This window comes from Peromyscus maniculatus, chromosome 19 (genome assembly GCF_049852395.1).
Source record: "Peromyscus maniculatus bairdii isolate BWxNUB_F1_BW_parent chromosome 19, HU_Pman_BW_mat_3.1, whole genome shotgun sequence".
In the NCBI taxonomy this organism is placed as follows: domain Eukaryota; kingdom Metazoa; phylum Chordata; class Mammalia; order Rodentia; family Cricetidae; genus Peromyscus; species Peromyscus maniculatus.
Genome location: NC_134870.1, coordinates 55,979,742 through 55,999,607, shown reverse-complemented (window position 1 = coordinate 55,999,607; position 19,866 = coordinate 55,979,742). Strand labels below are relative to the sequence as shown.

General features: G+C 43.5%; 1 long non-coding RNA gene across 1 annotated transcript; it reads left to right on the top strand.

The window, feature by feature from the left end:
- Positions 1 to 575: 575 nt before the first annotated feature.
- LOC121824031 (uncharacterized) lies at positions 576 to 17,960 on the top strand. The gene is made up of 4 exons (XR_006065767.2): positions 576 to 1,203; positions 3,169 to 3,304; positions 14,235 to 14,379; positions 15,188 to 17,960. It is a non-coding gene; the product is annotated as an uncharacterized LOC121824031 (long non-coding RNA).
- Positions 17,961 to 19,866: the final 1,906 nt, after the last annotated feature.

Genomic DNA, 19,866 nt, shown 5'->3' with positions numbered 1-19,866 from the left:
CTCATTCTCCAACAATCCCTAGAGCCTGTGTGCCAGGCACCAAAGCCAGCCACATGCCACCAGGACACATATTCCTGGGTAGTACATCTTAGTGTTGAAATAGCCTTCCAAGCCTGGATTTGTCAACATAAACTAAGTCTCCCATCATCTTTTGGGTTCCAGGACAGGCTGGCTCTTCCTCAATTGATGCTGTGTTGGCTTCAGACTATTTACACACCCCATGGTTCCCTAGCCAAGGGCATGCACTCCATGGCAACAACAGAATGATCCAACAAACCCCGACATTCTGAACTCTGTAGCACCCCACAGACCCAGCCTCTCTCCTGCTTTCTGTCTATTTGTCCCACCTCAGTTTTCCCACAGTTCAGGTTCCAAAAACCTTGTTTCCAGGCCCAAATTCCAGGCCCAGCCTCACCCATTCCGGCTTCAAACTGAGATAAACTAGGACAAAGTGAGAGGGTGGGTTGTGGGAGCCTGGGGCTGAAGCAATGCCTCAGACTGCACCAGAGCATAAGAAAGGGGGGGGAGGGAATGAGTGGGCAGAGAGGAGGTGAATAAAATGTGAAAAGGTGGGGAGACACCTAAGTCATAAACATCTGAGAACTCCCACCTCATCACAGCTCTTTGTAGAGCGTGAGGCTAATGTGAAGGAAACCACACTTCCCGCGTAAGATGAAGCCCTTCACGGACTCACTTTTTCTAAACTTTTAAACTGACAGGTCAGGCATGGGGACTGACTCACACTTGTGATCTCAGCCCTAGTAAGGCCGAGACAGAACAATCAAAAGTTCAAATTTGTACACCCCTGGGCTGTGTAGCATGAGCCTGTACACACCACCAAAAAGGGAGATGGAAGAAGGGCCGAGGAAGGGAAAGAGGGAAAGGAGAGTTACAGAGAGGTAGAGAGCAGTCTGGATGAGGGGAATCTGGACCTCTGCCTCAGTGACAAATATTTCTATTCTTCAGGGTAGCTCCTGGATTTTTTGAATTTAAAAATCATTAGTTAGAGTTTGAGCGTGAGATATCCTCCCCGGCTCTTGTGCTTGATCCCAAACTCTGGCACTGTTTGAGAGGATCGTTGGGAATGTGAGGCCTGGCTATCAGACGTAGGGGGTGAGGCTTGAGAGCCTGGCCTAGCTCTCTCTCTGATGGAGCCCTGGTGGCCATGCTTTCTCCACCACGAAAGACTATTCCCCGTAAACCGTGAGTCAAACATTCCTCCCTGAAGTTGCTATTGTTGGGTACTTTGCCACAAAGAGTAGAAAAATCAACATAACATGCTTGAAAGATAAACATCCTCTGAGAAAAACGAAAGCCTGTTTAAATTCTTGGCTCAGCCATTCAGTATAGAAAGTGATGTGTTCTCTCCACATAAGGCACAGAGCCTGGAAGCCAGGGGCGAGGGTATGTGAATGTGGCCATTCCATTTTTCATCATGTAGTAGATGCTTGTGACTTTGATTACTTTTCTATTACCGTGATAGGAAACCATGATCAAGGCAACCTACAGAAAAAAAGAGTTTATTTGTAATCCTTATATTACAGGGGATTAGAGTCATGACCATCAAGGTGGGGAAGCGTGGCAGCAGGCAGGCATGGTGCTGGAGCAGTAACTGAGTGTGGTGATATATTTCATACCCTAATAAACTTGCCTGAGGACTATAGGACAGAGCCAGCAACTAGATTAGATATAGAGGTCAGACAGTGGTGGCACACACCTTTAATCCTATCACTCAGGAGTCAGAGATCCGTTTGGATCTCTGTGAGTTCAAGGTCACACTGGGTTATATGAGATTGATCCAGTATAGGAGAGAAACAGAGCCAGGCAGTGGTGGCACACACTTTTAAACCCAGCACTTGAGATCTCACGTCTTTGCTTGGAAAAGTACACACACCTTTAATCCCAGGAAGTAATATGGCAGGGCAGAGAAAGGTATATAAGGCATGAGGAAATAGGAACTCACTCTCTTTAGGCTGAGGATTTCATAGAGGTAAGAACTAGTGGCTGGCTGCTCTGCTTCTCTGATCTTTCAGCTTTCACCCTGATATCTGGCTTTGTTTTATTTTTTTATTTTTTTATTTTTTTTATTTTTTATTAAAAGACCACCTAAGATTCAAACAACAACAACTGAGAGCTCACATCTTGATCCACAAGCCTGAGGTTAACTGGGAATGGCATGGGCTTTTTGAAACCTCAAAGCTAGCCCTCAGCGATGTGACTTCTCCAACAAGGCCACACCTCCCAATCCTTCCCAAATACTTCCAGCAACTGGAGACCAAGTATTGAAGCACATGATCCTATGGGGGCCATTCTCATTCAAACACCACACTTGAGCGGGGAGGACATGGACTAAGAAATTCAGGGGACACAGATAGGAGTGAAAAGCTTTCATTTTCTCATTCCACTTTGCTGTCTTTCCCAGGTCTGAGAATGGATAGTATGTGGTTGTTTATTGAAGAAGAGTGGGGGAGCTGAGGGACTGTGCTCTCCCCAAACTCATCTACTGCATTTTGATCCTTGAGCCACGATAGAGCGAAACCTCAAATCAACCCTTGAATGACTTAGGCCTTGGTTTACCTATCTGTGACCCTGAGATAGTTACATCTCTTCCACTGCCCACTGGGAACACATTTTCCTTACCCTAAATGCTGTTGAGAGTGATTCCATAATAGCAGAAGGCTAGACCAGTGCACCAGTTCTCGATTGTCAAAACCATGTTACAGCAATCTGGGCCAACGAAAAAGAAATAAAACACAAAAATAATGACATCAGAATATTCAATTCCATCAGACTTTTAAAACTTTCACGACATGGTTCTTATGGACAGTTCAGTGCGAATGCCTGTCCATCAGTTTTAAGGACTCTTAGTTCTCACTTGGTTAGACTATGGTAATTGCTAGATTTAAGTCAACCTTTAAAAAATTATGCAGATGAGGGCTTGCATGCCTCTTCTCCCTTCAGCTATGACGGACAGCATACTGGCAGTTAGGATTGCTGCCCCAAGCTGACTGACACTGTGTGAAGGCATTATTCCACTAGGAACAAAACATGTTTTCAGTTGGTTTTATTGTAATTTATTTCCAGTTATCTAACCCCCCCCCCACACACACCAGCCTCCATGGAGGGGAATGATACTCATTTTTGTGATATCTCTCTTCTGCATTTCAGATGTGAGATAGAGACACTGGCCTGAAATATATGCTTGAGGTCTACACTTACTTCCATAGCATCCCTGCACCAGGCACCTGACATGCAGCCTGCTGTAAGATGGCAAAGGGTAGTGATGACAACATCGGAAATTATGGTAAGTTCAGCACGAATAAACACCTTTAATCCCAGCACTCGGGAGGCAGAGCCAGGCGGATCTCTGTGAGTTCGAGGCCAGCCTGGGCTACCAAGTGAGTTCCAGGAAAGGCGCAAAGCTACACAGAGAAACCCTGTCTCAAAAACCAAAAAAAAAAAAAAAAAAAAAACACCCGAGTCGGGCAGTGGTGGTGCACGCCTTCAATCCCAGCACTTGGGAGGCAGAGGCAGGTGGTGGATCTCTGTGAGTTCTGAAACAGCCAGGTCTATAGAGCTAGTTCCAGGTCAGCCAGGGCTACACAGAGAAACCCTGTCTTGAAAAACCAAAATCAGTGACAGTAACAACCACAAAAGCACCCAAAACCTAGGTCTGTGTCCTGAGTGTCAGACATCTCACAGAAGTCTGACACTCAGGACAAGTCCTGCATCATGGTTATTTTCCACCTGCCCTCAAGAGTCATTTGGATTTTATTTCCCAGATGCCTGACTATATGGAGTCTCAGCCTAAGAGATTAATTCCCTTCCTGCCATACTGCAGGGCACATTTTCCCCCCTTTGCTCTGGTGACTTGCTACAAATGTTTATAAGTCATTCCTCTCAGTGTAAATCAAAAGGCAGAGCCCAGAGGGATATGGGGCTCTTTCTGTAACTGTGTACATTTGTGTAGTTAAGTGCTAAACATTGGAGGCACACCGAAGCCTGTTCCTGGTTTCCATCTAAACACCTTGTCACACATACTCTCTGAAACAGAAGGACAACATCACATTCTTCTCTTTCCAGAGATCCCTTTGCCACCACATTCTTAAAGTGGATGGTTCATGGCTGACCCAAAACAGTGGCCCAGTGTCTGCAGCTGGTGATCACAGCTCCCCTCACACTCAGGTTCTTTTTTTTTTTTTTCTTTTAGGGTTTCTCTGTGTAGCTCTGGCTGTTCTGGAACTGTAGACTAGGCTGGCCTTGAACTCACAGAGATCCACCTGCTTCTGCCTCCCAAGTGCTGGGATTAAAGGCGTGCGCCACCCCTGCATGGATGACACTGAGAACTTTACAGGTCTGTTCTTATTTTGTCTTCACTGCTAACACACAGACAGCACAGAAAAAGGAAACGGAGTAGACAGTACAGATCTTTGTACCTGGCCTGATTTCCAAGCTTATATTCTGCTGCCGTGATAAAATACTCTGATGGAAAGAAACCGGCGGGAGAAAAGCCCATTTGGCTCCCAGTTCTAGCTAGGTAACGGTCTATCGTGGCAGGGAAGTCAAGGTGGTAAGGACTTGAAACAGCCAGTCACCTCTACAGTAAGGAGCAGAGAGAACACACACACACACACACACACACACACACACACACACACACACACACACACGCCAATACTCAGCTAGCTTTCTGTACCCTTCCTAAAGCCAGGACTCAGCCGGGGAAAGTATGTCATCAATGTTCAGGGAGAGTCTTCCTATCTTAATTATCTCAGCTAAGGAAACCCCTCCCAAGCACGCCTGCGGGCCAAGCATTTCTGTTCAGTTTCTCCTGGAGATCCTCTCCTCTCAGGTGGTTCTATAGCATGTCAAGTTGACATTTAAAACTAACAATCACATTGGGGATTACCCCCGAAGATTTCTCTTAACAAAAGAAAGCAGGGCTGACTCCAGAGGGCTTCCTGTGGTCTGGGCATTGATCTGCATCCTTCCCTTGTTGTTTTGGATCTGTTTCCCAAGTGTCCTTCGAGCTTGGTACCACTACTTCCCCATTTTACAGAGAAGCAGACTGAGTACAGTTGAGATAGGTCACCTGGCCTTGATCCCCTCACAGATGAGACTTCGGCTGCTGTGAGCGCTGAGGTCAACCAGAGGCTCTCGGCCATCTTGTCCCAAACAACCACAGTTAGCCCAGGTCACACACATGCTGAAAGACATCTTGAAACCATTTAAAAGTTGACATGATAATGGAGTACTATTAGACGAAAATCTAAGGTAAATCATCTATCTATGAAGTTGAAACCCCACAGAGCTCCACCCTTAATGTCTAATGATGAACCGGAAATTCATGTACCCCACCAAAGGGAGTTTTCTGGGTCTGAACAGATCAGGGGGCACTAAACTCCTGGACGAGAGACACCATTCTGGAAATAAATCGACTTATAAATCTGCAGCTGAAGTTCACAATATAAATCCTGAGCAGTCCAGAAAAAAATCTCAAGTCAGGAACTTATTTCAACTTGTCCCAGAGCAGTAATGCTGCTTTGGGGACTTAGCAGCCCATATCTCACACAATTCCCTCCAACTATTTCCTAAGGAAAATGCATAATTCTCAAGAATGACTCAACACATGGGCATTCAAGGAGAGCAGGCCTTTCAAAGTGAACAAGAACAAAGGAAAAACAAGACATACCATGCCCTCAGTACTGAAATGATCCCAAAATTATTTTTTTAAAAGAAGCCTCCTATATCAAAGTCAGATCAGCAAACAAATAGATAAGTTTGAGAAATAAGAAACAAACACAAGAGAGAAGATATATTTTTAAATGATACTTTACAAAAGAACTCTGATTATAACATGGGACTCAATGGACTTGCTCAGCATTGTATTATGTATGGCCAGTGAGAGAATTAGTGAAGTGGAATATAGATTTGGAGAAATTATACAGAATGCAGGACAGATAGTGAAGGAAAACATAAAAAGGATGTCAAGAAAGACAAAAAGGAGCTGGGGTTGTGCCTCATTTGTGGAGAATGTGTGTGGTCTAAGTGCAGCCCCGGGTTCAACTCCCTAGTGCTACTCTACCAAACAAAGTAAAAAAAAAAAAATCCCCATCAAAGTCTCACACGTGCCTTATCAGAGTTCCAGAAAGGAGAAGAAGAAAATCGGGCTAAAATATGAATGTAGATTTTATGCTGAGAATTATAACATACCAGGAAGGAGCTTAAGTGAGGCACGGGCAAGGCTGTCCCATAAGATGATGGGCTGCTTTTGCTGCTTGAAAGTACTTAGCTGAGGGTGACAGAACCCAAAGTAGCCTGTGTTGTAGGCAGAGGCTGCCTGGGCAAGGCTGTCCCATAAGATGATGGGCTGCTTTTGCTGCTTGAAAGTACTTAGCTGAGGGTGACAGAACCCAAAGTAGCCTGTGTTGTAGGCAGAGGCTGCCTGGGCAGACAGAAACTTCTTTTAAGTTCCTATAGGAGACTAAACGGTGACAACTCTGGCCCTATCTGTCATAATGACTTTCACTTTTTTCTCTTGGATTATAAAATAGAAATGGCTTTCCCGGAGAACAGTGGCATCAGACCAGACTGTCATCTTTTCTTCCAAAGGTCAATTTTCCATCAAAAGGGAACACTGCTGAGAAACCAAACACATACCCTCTGTATCTCTTTCATGTGGCATTGATTATAGCCAATTTTAGTCCAGGGCCTGGACTCTGTGCCGTATGCAGAGGTTGGCTTCTGTCTTGCTTTGCTTCTGTCTTGCTTTGTGGTTATTTTCTTTCTCATCCTTCCAGGATTTCATCTTCCGTTTCGCCGTAGTGGTGTATGTAATACAATACTGGCCTTGCTTTGCATTCTGAAGTATGTGAGATATTTTCTCTGACAATCATATCCAAAGGATAGTCACTGCTCACATCTTTGTGAGTTAGCTGAAGTCCCCGATCAAAAAGGCAATCCAATGTCACATGAGTTACAATGTATGAGGGTTGACGGGTGGTTAATAGCTCACCTTGAAATATGACAGAGGGTAGCGCTGAGATCATTTGCAACTTACAGAACAGGAATCAGTAGCAGAAAATAAGGGTTTTTGTGAAGGGCTAATTACACTGAAGGGAAATAAAGCTGGAAGTCGAAGTCACTCTGTTGTTGGTTAGAAGGTGGGAGCAGAGGCAGAAAAAGCAGTTCCTGACCTCTGCAGTTCGACAGCCTTGCAGGGACAGAGTTACACTGGTAGAGCCATAGATCTTGAGAATAGAGCTTGAGCTGATTCTGCTGAGCTAGGCCAGCAAGAGGGGAAAAGTGACTCCAAATATCCAAATGCTCTGGGAACTCTCCTGTAAAAGACTGGAAATGTGAGGCTGGGAAGACGGCTCAGTTTGCAAAGTACCTGTCAGGCAAGTGCAAGGACCCGAGTTCAGATCCCCAGCACCCATGTAAAAAGTTGAGTGTGGGGTACATGTCTGTAAGCCCGCCATTGGGGTTAAGAACACTTGTTGCTCTTGCAGGGGTCTGAAGTTTGAGACTCATCACCAATACTAGGCAACTCATAAACCCCTGTTACTATAGCTGCCGGGGATCCAGCCTCCTCTTCTGGCCTCCACAGGCACCAGTACTCACAAGCACAAAGTGCAGGGGCTGGGGAGATGGCTCAGTGGGAAAAGTGTTTGCTGAGAAAGCAGCCATATACTATCATGCTATGGGGTGTAGCATAGCATGTGTAATCCCAGCACATAGGAGAGAAAGATAGACTATCCCCAAACAAGCTGGGTAGCCAGACTACATGAACATGACCTTGTAGTTCAAGTGAGAGACCCTGCCTCAATATATAAGATGGAGATCAATTGAGGGAAACACCTTATGTCAGCCTCTGGCCTCTACACACCCACACACATGTGCGTGTATACACACACACACACACACACAGGCAAACAGATTATACACACACGCACACACACTACACATTCATACACATAAATAAACCAACTAAGCGAATAAGGTGGGGCACAGTGGAGATAATCTAAAATTGATATTTGGTCTCCATGTGCATGTACACACACACACACACACACACACACACACACACACACACACACACACAAACAAAACCCCAAAAAGATCATATGTGTGTGATCCCAGCTTATGAGCTCAGAAGACAGTCTGTGTTTGCATGCCATAGCCACTGTCAGGAACAAAAGCAACATATTTGTAGCAAATCGGGACACATTTTCAGCATCCCGCGGAAACCGCAGGGAAGGAATGTGTCTGCTGAAGAAGGGATGGGCAAATTGAATTAATTACATAGCACCATTAGCACTAATTAAAGATGCGCGGTGCATCACTGGTGTTTTCTTATTTAGTGTGCGCTCAGCTGCTCATTTTCCTTCAGCAAACACAGAAAATATTAATAAAGGCTTTCATCGAACCACCATGAAGGCTGGAGTCCAATTCTTGTTTTACCATGTAGCTGAAAGCTTAAGGGAGAGACTAAGGTCTCTCAGTTTACCTTGGATGGAAAAATTCTGAATCTTACTCTTCCAGCTGAATGATGCCTTTTGGTATTTAGATTTAAAGAATGTCTTTAAAGATTATCAAATCCATCAGTAAGATATTTCTAAGCAGGACTATCTTACTCTTTAAAAAGAATATATTTTGGCCGGGAAGTGGTGGCGCACGCCTTTAATCCTAGCACTCAGGAGGCAGAGGCAGGCGGATCTCCAAGAGGAAAGCCTGGTCTACAGAGCAAGTTCCAGGACAGCCAAGGATACATAGTGAAACCCTGTCTCAAAAAACCAATATATGTATTTGTTCTTTGAGAATTTCATACATGCATACTATATATTAGGAACACATTCATCTCCTCTCCTCTGGCTTCTCTCAGATACCCTCCATGTTCCCTCTCAACTTCATGTTCTCTTTAAAAAACAAAACAAAAAACCCAACAAAACAACTCATTGAATCCAATTAGTGCTGTACATGCATGAATAGATGAGGAGTCATCTACTGAGGGCCACATGCCTAAAGTGAACTGACTCTTTCACTGCCACCATTAACCGCCAATAACTTCTCAGTTGGGTGGGGGATCATAAGCCCCTCCTCTATCAACACTGGAATGTCGATTGGCTTGATCTTGTGCAGGTCTTGTGCAGGCAAGCACAGTGGTGTGAATTCCTGACTGCAGCCATCCTGTCATGTACAGAGGACATGATTTCACCCCATCCCAACTTTGGCTCTTGGACTTGTCTCCTACTCCTCCACAATGTTCCCTGAGCCTTGGAAGGAAGAGATAGAGTATAGGTGTGCCATCATGACTAAATGTTCCAGAGACACTGGTTCTCTGCACTTTGACCAGTTGTGAATCTCTGCACAAAGATACTGTTCTGATAAAGACCGAGAACTGCTCTAGCCTCTGAGTACAGAAGAAAGTGTTTAGAAGGCAGTTTCATACCATGTTGATTCAGCAAAATCCCCTGCAGGGCCTGAACTCCCAGGTTGTTAGCCAGATTTACCCCATCAAGTGTGACTTTCCCCCTGGGAAGTGTTATTGTAACGTCTTATCTGCTACCTCACTTTCTTGGAAACAACAAAAAGAAGAGTTGAACCTACAGTTCTTAGGTCCTGTACCAAGTGATAGAGAAACAATAAGACGAAACATTGTTTAGAAGCTGTAGCATGGAACAGGAAATAGCTGCTTTCAACAAACCACATGACTAAATCCAGACTGTGCAGTGTATAGATGAAGCACAGTGCAAACACTGATTCACTTTAAAATATTTATGAAGTACCTGCAGTATATAAAACACTATTGTAGGCATTGAGGATGACAAAGAAATAAGAAAAACACCGTAGCCCTTTCTTTGGATTGGGATTAAAAACCAACCTCACCAAGACATTCTAAAGACTCAGCTACACTTAGAATGCCTCCCTGGCATGAGTTCTATTGCATAGAGTCCTTTTGTTAGAAGAGAGAGACAGAGAAAGGAACATCTGTCAACCCTTTTAGCCAAGGGAAAATTTTCTCCAGGCTATGTTGGGTCAGATAGCTGTTTCCTCTGCTGTCTGACAGACAACAGTGTGGGGACACATGGCCACATTAGGCTCACAGCAGTGTAGGGACACATGGCCACATTAGGCTCACTTTTTTTTTTTTTTTAAATCAGGGGTCACCAGCAACACTTTTGGCAAATGATTAACCAGCAGGTTTGGGTTTTATCAGCCATATAACTGCCACAATCTCTTCTTGCTGTCCGATGTGTGGATCAGAGGTCAATAATAGCTTTGAGACTAGTTACTGATTTATATAGTCAAATATTCCTTGGGCCTCGTCAGAAAAAGATGCTCTTCCTCTTCACAACAGTTGGGATGAGGGAGCTGCTCCCCGGAGAGAGGAATTCTTACGAGCCCATTTGTACAACAATTTCGACTGTGTGGTGTATACTTCTGGCATCTGGTTTCACTCAACAGCAAGATTAATTGCCTCTCAAAGAATATGTTGACTTTGCCACCACCTTAGTCAGTATTTACTTTGGAATCAATAATGAGAGTCAAAACTTTCAAGGTGGAACTCAAAGCCTACAGATTAAAGAGGCTTCAGACAGGGAGGAACTCAAACAATGTTATGAGGAAGTGGAAAAAAAATAAAATGTTGCCTTTCAGGGGCAACCATTTTGTTTGTAAAACCCGAGTCAGGATTCCTGGTGAAGCCACATGATCCAGGCCTGCCTTGACGATTTTTTTCTCAGAAGGAAACAGACTTGAGCTACCCAATTTGGTGAATTATGCAATGTGGAGTTCCTTCCCAGTGAGAGGAAACCAATGGGAGTAATGCTGGTTAGTCACACTTTTATTAATAGCATTCATTAAGCATACCGAATGTGTGGCATGCATGCTACTCATCACACAACCTACCCAGTGTGGACTGAAAAAGAAAAACTCCCTGCCAGCAGCTCATTACACCAGCCTGCTCAGCTAGAGTCTGGGCTTATACCTGAGGCAAGTGTGTGGGTTATACAGTGGTAGAAGGTGGCATGGCTAAGCTTTCCATCTGCCCTGCTCTGTAAATCTTACTACTGTCTGTTGCTCTGTGAATGGAGAAATGTTATAGTATAATGCTTCTCACCTGGTACCTGCATGGTGCTTTCTTGGGTGCTCATGTAGAAATGAAGGTTTGATTCAGTAGGTCTAATGCGGAACTGAGACTCTGCTTTCCCAAGAAACTCCTGGTGATGCCAATCAATGCTGCGGGTTCATGATCATACAAAATGAGAAGTATATTAATTATTTTTCTCATTGTTACAATAAAATCAACTTAATGGATGGTTTATTTTGGCTCATGGTTTGCAAAGGTGGTCCATCACGGCGAGGAAAGCACTGTGGACCAGAGTGAGAGGCAGCTGGTCACATTGCTTCCACAGCTAGGAAACAGAGAGTGGACAGGAAGTGGGGTGGGGCTACAAAACCTTCAGCCCTGCTGCATGGTGACCTACTCCCTGCTGGGGCCCCACCTCCCAAGGGTTCTACAGCCTTTTAAAAAGTGGCACCAGTTTAGACCCAAGTGTTCAAACATATGAACCCATGGGGGATAGTTCATATTTCAACCATAACAAGGAAATTATGTACCTGCCACCCCAATATCATCTTCATTGGTAGCACCCTTTTCTGTCACATTGCATATGAATTTTCACTGGTTGTGACATTTATATCATGACTAGAAGTTCTTGCATTTTGAAACAACACTCAAGAGATTCCTACATAGACCATTTTCCCTTTAAACACCTTTCCTGTGTCCATTGAGATATGTACCAGATTGAGGACCATTGCAGATAAAATCACAATGTTATCCTCATTTGTATACACAATAACCAGGGAAGGTTGTGAAAAATCCTTTTAAATACATTTGAGGCCAAGGTTGAGATGTGTTTTTCAGAGTAGATATATGAAGGCCACATACAGTGGTATGGATACATGAAGATCATGTACAGTAGTATGGATGCATGAAGGTCACATACAGTGGTATGGATACATGAAGGTCCCATACAGTGGTATGGATACATGAAGATCACGTACAGTAGTATGGATACATGAAGGTCACGTACAGTGGTATGCATCTGTACCCCAGAGCCACAGGGGTAGAAACAAGCAGATCTCTGGGGCTTATTTATTGGCTAGTCAGACTAGCCCAACCCATGAGCTCCAGGTTCAGTGAAAAGTTCTGCCTCAAAAAAAATAAGCCAAAGAGCAACTGAGGAAGTCCTGTGGCCTCCATAAGCATGCCTTTTTACCAGAGAAACAGAAACTGGGGACTGGTGTGTGGAGCAGAATGTAAACTACCAGCCACCCAAGCATGAGTCCTTGAGTTCGGATCCCCAGCCCCCACATGTGCACTCACATCTGCATATACACATGAACACACACAGAGAAACTGAAAGCTTTCCCCCCCTTTGTACAACCCCATTTGTACAACCAGGAAGAGTTTAATAAACATGCCAACAAACATAACACATAATTGTTTCTGATGGCTTGCTTGTTACTAAGATCTGAAAAGTTATGGGTTAGAAGACAACAGACAGGATGCATAGTAGTCATCAAGTAGCATCCCTTAAGTCTGTGTCATTACCTGCAGAACGATGGGGTCAATACTCTACGATTCATATCCGAGAAATGCAGCTACAAAATCTTCAACATAGTTGTTCTTTCTCAGCAATTCTCCGATTCCACACGAGGTGAAGAGAGTGGGTACCTAATCATGCCTTATGTCTTTTTTTTTTTTGGTTATTGTTTTTTTTTTTTGTTTGTTTGTTTTTGTTTTTTGAGACAGGGTTTCTCTGTGTATCTTTGTGCCTTTCCTAGAACTCACTCTGTAGCCCAGGCTGGCCTCGAAATCACAGAAATCCACCTGCCTCTGCCTCCTGAGTGCTGGGATTAAAGGCATGTGCCACCACTGCCTGGCTTACACCCAATGTCTTTATACATGGAACAACAAGAATTCTTGTTTGAACAAAGATATCTCATGTATGCCAGCCTTCCTTCTGTGGCTCTTTGACTAATACCATGAATAAATGAGAGAGTGTCTCTACAGGATACATTAGCAGCAGTCACACACACTGAGGTCACTGCTGCTAAGGCCTTTTAGGAGCTATGACCCTGGGTTCAAGCTGATGGCACAGAAGACATTGATTGGAGGAGTTGTGGGAGGTATGGTTGGCCCCGGATTCCTTTTTAAAAACAATTTGTTTATTTCATGTATATGGAGGTATTATCTGCATGTATGAATGTGCACTACATGTATGCTTGGTGACCTCAAAGTTCAGAAGAGGGCATTGGATCCCCTAGGATTGGAGTTACAGGTGGTTGTAAGACACCATACAGGCTTGAACCCAGTCTTCTGAAAGAATAGCCAGTGTCCTTAAACTCTGAGCCATCTCTCCAGGGATCTTGTATTCTCTTTCTCCTTTTCCTCCTCTTTCTTCAAGACAAGGTTGTATGGTGTAGCCCAGGTTGGCTTTGAACTCACTTAGGCAACTCAGGCTTGTCTCGAATTCAAGCTCTGGGGCCCAGATTACCATGAATGCAAGATAAATCAGGAAAAGACGCTATTAGCAAAAGTACAATGGTGCCTGGAAGCCTTGGAGCAAAGACATAAATGGACTTGGGATCCTCTTTAAGGTTTCATTTCAATCCCTAATGCTAAGTTTTAATTTGACTTGGGAATTGAATGTAATCAGAAGTGACACCACAGGGAACAGAGTTTGGGAAATTGGAACTGATAAGTAAGGTTTAGTTTGGTTTCAAGAGGAAAAAATCCAGTCTCAAAGGGAGCCTATGGCCAACTGGGAATTGTGGACAGACATAATTAATAGCATCATAACTGATAAAATGGGAAGACTCCTCATCAGTGAGGCCTGCCCTCTGATTTCTGTTCTTGAAGGCAAGCTTGGCGTGTAGAGAAGGGAAGGGAAAATTCACTATGTGAATGTGGGAAGCCGCCGCCATCAGACTTGCTGCTGGCTCCCAGGAGCAGGGGAGCCTCCCTCCCACTGGGTAATTCAGCATTGAAGGATGCAGACTCCCGAGCCCCTTTATGGACACATTCTCACACAAGGGCCTGGGGTTGGGCCAGGGATCGGCACGGTGGCCCTTAGATACTCTTAAGCTTGAGAATGGAGCCCTGAGCAATTGGCAGTCATTTCCACTTGCACCTGAATAAATTTCGGTTTCTTTCCTTATCACAGACGGTATGTTTCTAAGCCAAAGGAGGAGGAGACCCCGTGATTAAACACAGGAGGGTATTTTGTAATGGTTCTGGAGAGACTGAATTTGAATTAAAAAAAAAAAAAAAAGTCACAAATGAGAAGAAAAGATGCTGTGGCCAGAAAGGTTTGTATCTGAGCTCTCTGCTCAGGGTAAGCTTGGAGTTTACACAATTTTAGAAGAGAGCACAGAATCAAAGCAGCTCCCGTGAAGTCTTTCTATATAGCAAGGAGACGGAACTGTCCTTTGAGCCTGCTCTCTAGTTCCATTCCACTGGGGGGTGGGGAGGGAGGTGGGAAGAGGAAGGCACTTGGAGACATTTTCCATGACCAGACCTTCCAAAGACCTTCCTGTGACCTACGCATGTGTCTGTGAGCACAGCCAAATGCCTCTGCATGTTTATCTTTCCTTTGCCTTTCAGTCATGTGGCGATAGATTCCAAAGAGGAAGAAATGTCCTTGGATAGCCAGCTGCCTTCATAAAACCATGTTGTGCCTCTGCTGCTACTGTTACTCTTTCTCATGCCCCCTCTCTTCTTTTTCTCCTTCTCTTCCTCCTTCTTCAAGACAAGGTCATCCTGTGTAGCTCAGGCTGGCTCGCACTCACTTAGGTAACTCAGGCTTGTCTCGAATTCAAGATCGCCCTGCTTCAGCCTATCAAGTGCTCCGATTATTGGAAGATGCCTCCGTGCTCAGCTCACACTGTTTCTTGATGCCAAGGGCTGTGGAGGTGGTAGAGAGGATAAACATTGTTTCCATCAATACTTTTCTAAGATGTAGTTTGCACGCTGAGTTCTCATGGGAAGTGAAGAATTCCTGTCTTCAGTCCAAATGATCTGGGTCTCTCCCCCAGGACTAGCACTACTCAAAGAATACAGAAGATTAAAACAACAACAACAACAACAACAAAACCCAATGTTTCTATTTTCTTAAAGCTCACACTCTTGTCCAGGAGCTGAAACCCACAGAGCTACAGGAGGAAACAATAGCAGGCCCTTTGTCTATGTTGCAAAAGTGAATATCATTCTTCTAACAAACTCCCTTGGAGCACCAACAGATTTCCTTCTCTCAAATCAGCTTGGATGACAACACTTATCTTTGAAAATGTTTTCTCCAGACTGCATGGTTTCCCTTCCACTTGGCTCCCTTGTGCCACATCTCAGTAAACAAATCCATCCCCGGGGGAAAGGAAATAATGTATTCTGCATGTGCACATACTTAATTATGACCAGAACTCAAACAGGAGCGGAGAGTCCCATTCCAACATGTTTTCCTCCTAAGGTGATGCATATGCATTCTTCTAAGAAGTGGGGGTCTCTATTCCGTTTCTCGGAAGATGGTCAGGGGCTAAGAATGAGAGCCGGCAGACACCCAGCCAAAAGTTGAACCTTGTAGCGCCAGGGACAAGCTCTACTAAACCTCAGGGCAAGGTACGCCCAGTTCAGTGTTGTTGTTTGTTTTTGCTCTTTTGGGGGGCCTGAGACCCAGCTCCCAAATAAATCACACACAGAGGCTTATTCTTAATTATGAATACCCAGCCTTAGCTTGGCTTGTTTCTTGTCAGCTTTCCTTAACTTTATCCTGTCTACCTTTTGCCTCTGGGCTTTTCCTGTTTTCTTACTTCTGTAAATCTTACTCTTACTCCATGGCTTGTTGTGTTCCTGGATGGCTGGCTCCTCCTTGATGCCCCTGGAGTCCTCCTCCTCCTTCTCTGGTTCCTTCTCCTCTCAGATTTCTTCTTCTATTTATTCTTTCTGCCTGCCAGCCCCACCTATCCTTTCTCCTGCCTTGCTATTAGCTGTTTAGTTCTTTATCAGACCATCAGGTGTTTTAGATAGGCACAGTAACACAGCTTCACAGAGTTAAACAAATGTAACATAAACAAAAATAATATTAACCTTAAAATAATATTCCCCAACAGTTCAGTCTCTAGCCTAATTATCATTTTAGGTGAAGTCCTGGAAGATCTTACTAGATGATCCAGTGAATCAACACACATGTCTTAAGCCTGATCTAAGAACACTGTGACCTAGATATGCACTCTTTAAGCAACTAAGATTGTAGAAATTTGCTTTGTTGCAATAGGAAACCAACATATCCGGCCACCTTGGAGTCTCTATGCTCCCAAGGTCATGTGGCAATAACAAGATAACAGTTCAGGAAGGCCCAGTCAACTCCTGGGTATCTGAGTCTTTCGCACAACCACTTCCAACAGGTAAAAGGGGCTGTCATATGTTTCTTTCCTGTGATAAAATACTCCAAGAAAAGCAACATAAGGGAGAAGGGGCTTATTTCAGCTCACAATTTGAGGTGACAGTCCACCATAGTTGTAGTAGAAAGTTTTCCTGTGCCTGCCTGGCTCCCATGGCCTCATGGTCCTGCAGCTGCTCAGACCCAAATGAACACACAGAGGCTTCTATGAATTAAAACTGCTAGGCCATTAGCTCAAGCTTCCTACTGACTAGCTCTTGCACTTAAACTCAGCCCATTTCTGTTAATCTATGTATCGCCACGTTTTCTGTGGCTTTACCTGTGTGCCATTACATGCTGCTCCCTGGACTGGCTACTGGCCAGTCAGTGTTTTATTAAACCAGTGTACAGAATCATTACCCCACAACACATGGTAGAGGAGTCCGAGCAACAGAAGCTTGAGGTAGCTGGTAGCATGGCATCCATAATTAAGATGGGGAAAGGGATGGAAGCTTGTGCTCTGCTCACTTTCTCTTTTCTTTCTGTGGTCCAGATTTCTGCTCAGGGGATGCCGCCACTCACAGTGAGCAGATCTTTCCAGCTCCATTAACCCAGTTAAGATAATCCCCAACAGGCAAATCTAAATGATAAGATAATCCCCTACAGGCACACCCAGGAAAGTCTAGATCTCATCAAATTGACAGTTGAGGTTAACCATCCCAGGCACCTTTTGAGGGTTCCAATTCCCAGCCTGTAGGATTCCCCAGGTCATGTCTACTGCAAACAACCATGCCTGCCAGCCATGCCCAAATTAGACATTTTTAAGAACAATTAAAGTTATGGCTCGAAAGTATTACATTTTGAAGGTAATTTTTATAGCTATAATTAGATCAGATATAGGCAATCTTCCTCATATTTTGACTTGCTTTCTTGGGGTGTTTCCTTGACATTTGATGACTTTTAATGGTGGCATATAGCTTCTTGGCACTGATCTCACTCAGCTCTTTTTTATAAGAGCTTTTAATTTTTTTGAAATCAAAACACAATTATATTGTCAGGTATGGTGGCACGTGCCTTTAATCCCAGTACTTGCAAGACAGAGGCAGGTGGATCTCTGTGAATTCAAGGCCAACCTGGTCTATACACCAAGTTCCAGGACAGCCAGAGATACATAATAGAGAAACTTGTCTCAAAACAAACAAAAACAAAAACAAAATGAACTATATATATAAAACAATGTATTATATATAATGTATATATAATACATATAATGTACACACATAATTATATTATTTTTCCTCTTCCCTTTCATCCCTAAAGTATCTCCCAATATACCCTACCTCTTGTTCTCTTTCAAATTCATGCCCCCCCTTTTTTTTTCTTTTTTTGGTTTTTTGAGACAGGGTTTCTCTATATAGTTTTGTGCCTTTCCTGGAACTCACTTTATAGACCAGGCTGGCCTTGAACTCACAGAGATCCTCCTGGCTCTGCCTCCCGAGTGCACCACCACCACCCGGCTGGCCCACCTTTCTTTAATTGTTGTTTAATCTCTATCTATCTATCTATCTATCTATCTATCTATCTATCTATCTATCTATCTATCATCTATCTATCTATCCTTATCTATCTATCTATCTATCTATCTATCTATCTATCTATCTATCTATCTATCTATCTATCTATCTATTTCTCTATCTATCTATCTATTTATCTATCTCTATTTATCTATCTTCATATATATTCCTAATTATATAAATACAACCTGCTTAATCCATATAATGCTACTTGTATGTATGTGATCTCAGAATTGACCACTAGTGTTGGGTAACCAGTTGGGGGTCTTTTCTCTGGGGAAGACTATTCCTCCCACTCTCAGCATCCCTTAGTTGTCTGGGAGTGGAGCCACACGAGATTTCCTCTTCCATGCCAGCATGTCTGTTTGTATCGTCCTTGTTCAGGTCTTGTTTAGGTGGCCATATTGATGAAACATCATAGTTGTAGTTTCTCTGATGTTTTTAGGAGACACAGCCTTACAGTAAACTTCCTGTTCCTCTTGCTTTTACAGACTTTCTACCCTTTTTCCTATGATGATTCTTGAACCATAGGACCTGGATTTGTGCTGTGGATGTGTCCGTTTGGACTTGGTAGCGCATGGCCAGCCATTCTTTTTACATTTTGATGAGGTGTAGTTTTCTGTAATGGTTTCCATCTGTCACAAAGAGAAATTTTCTTGATGAAACATGGGAACTACATCTGTTTATAAATAATTAGAAAGTAGCTCAGGATCGTGCTGGTTTAATAAAGTAGAGGTTGTAAATTCTCCTCTAATATCCATGACTTCACCAGCCCCAGGCAGTTGATTGTCTAGGTTTCCAGCACCAGGAATAATGTCTCCCCTCTTGTTGAGTAGGCCTTAAGTCCAATTAAAGAGCTGTTGGTTACTGCCAAGGTATCTGTGTCATTATTGTATCCTTGGGGTTGTCATACTTTGCTGGTTGATGTTGTGGTTCATAGGCATCATAACTAGGTAGGACTATGGGTTCCTATTTTGGAAGTTTGTATGGCACCCTCTCTCAGCTCTTTGCTTCCAGCCTCAGGATTTGGGGCCTATTTGCTAGTCTTCCCTGCATACCCTATAGCTTGCATTCTAATTTACCATAACTAACAAACCCATCCCCAGAGCATAGGTAAAAGTTAAACTGTCATGTGTTTATGTATTTCCCCTTCCAGTAGTTCTATCAGATCACGGATGCTTTCATGTCATGTACCTCTATAATTCAGGGTTTCCCTCAAGATATCAACACCGAGTTTCCTGAATAGTGGCATCCTTTTGCTATGGTAACACATTTGCCCTTAAAGAATACATCCTCCCAGTACCAAATAGCCCAGATTAGGAATTCTAGTTTTAGGAGGAAACATCTCCTTGAGCGTTTTCATAGGAGAGAACCTTGAACTTGATATTACAGAGGGATATGTTGTATTTGGGTTAGTGAAAAGAGGAAGGAGGGCGTTTTGCACATACGTACAGCATGATAAAGTTATACAGTGTGCAGAGAAAGAAGCCTGGCATTTGAAGGATGGAGATGCTCTGGGAAGAGGTGTTTCTCCACGGAGAAGCAATGATCGGTTTCATCTCTGACTTTATATAACCACTGGGTTACAAAAATTCTTGCTTATCTGCTCTGCTCCAGTTCTTCAATCTAGATCATGTTTTGAGTATCCAGATTTTTTTTTCATGAGTTGAAACCATAAGAATTATATGGATTATTTATTAATCTATGTTGGCAAATTGCCATAAAGGCACCCCATTTTGATCCATAGTAGGTGTACTGAAGTGAAATTCCAATTCATCACTAGGTAGATTAATTTGACATATGAAATAAGATCTACAAACTGTAAAGCCACAGGCTTAGGCTTCTTAAGC